Raw genomic sequence first — 573 nt, 5'->3', positions numbered from 1 at the left:
GGATATGTGTGCATATCGTAGCTATATCTGAATTTAGATAAATTACACACGCAATGAGCTGCTTAAATATTTCATCAAAATGATGTAACACATAATTTATTTTTGGGGGGAATCTCCTGGTGACCTAAATGATTTAGAGGAATTAATGATATCATAGATAGTCGTGGTTAAAAAGTGAATGAGAAGAGCAGGGGGCGGAGCTACGTGACGTCACCAGAGGTCTAGTATAAATAGGATGGACGAGGGGGTTCTGTCTCAAGGCAACTGCGCGCCACATCCACATCAAGAACGGTGAGTGTTAAGACACGTTACCAAAAGGAGTGTGTTTGAAAGTCACGGTTCAATTTTATATATAAACATAAAAGGATAGCATTTCAACGATTTTACTTAGCTGTATGATATGGAACATGGAATAGAATGTGGTCAGTTCTTTGTACGTTCAAAATATTTGCACAGAGAAGTAGTGGTATATAGTGAAATGCGGGTAGCGGTTACCGTAGATTTTAACATACCTTACAGTTGATATCGAAATTGGTGTATAGGTGAAGGCAATCTGTCTGTAACCTTTCGATT

The 573-nt window shown here is 38.2% G+C and overlaps 1 protein-coding gene across 1 annotated transcript in view; it reads left to right on the top strand.

Moving 5' to 3' along the window:
* The first annotated feature begins 267 nt into the window (after nt 1–267).
* The window catches only part of LOC119588818 (drosulfakinins-like), a 20,979-nt gene continuing 20,673 nt past the window's right edge, over nt 268–573 (top strand). The window contains exon 1 of the mRNA XM_037937465.1: nt 268–291. The gene's annotated coding sequence lies outside the window, so the exon portion shown is untranslated. The remainder of the gene's footprint in view (nt 292–573) is intronic.

This window comes from Penaeus monodon, chromosome 24, assembly GCF_015228065.2.
Source record: "Penaeus monodon isolate SGIC_2016 chromosome 24, NSTDA_Pmon_1, whole genome shotgun sequence".
Taxonomy (NCBI): Eukaryota; Metazoa; Arthropoda; class Malacostraca; order Decapoda; family Penaeidae; genus Penaeus; species Penaeus monodon.
Note: the sequence above shows the minus strand (reverse complement) of the source record. Positions and strands in the feature narration are given on the sequence as shown.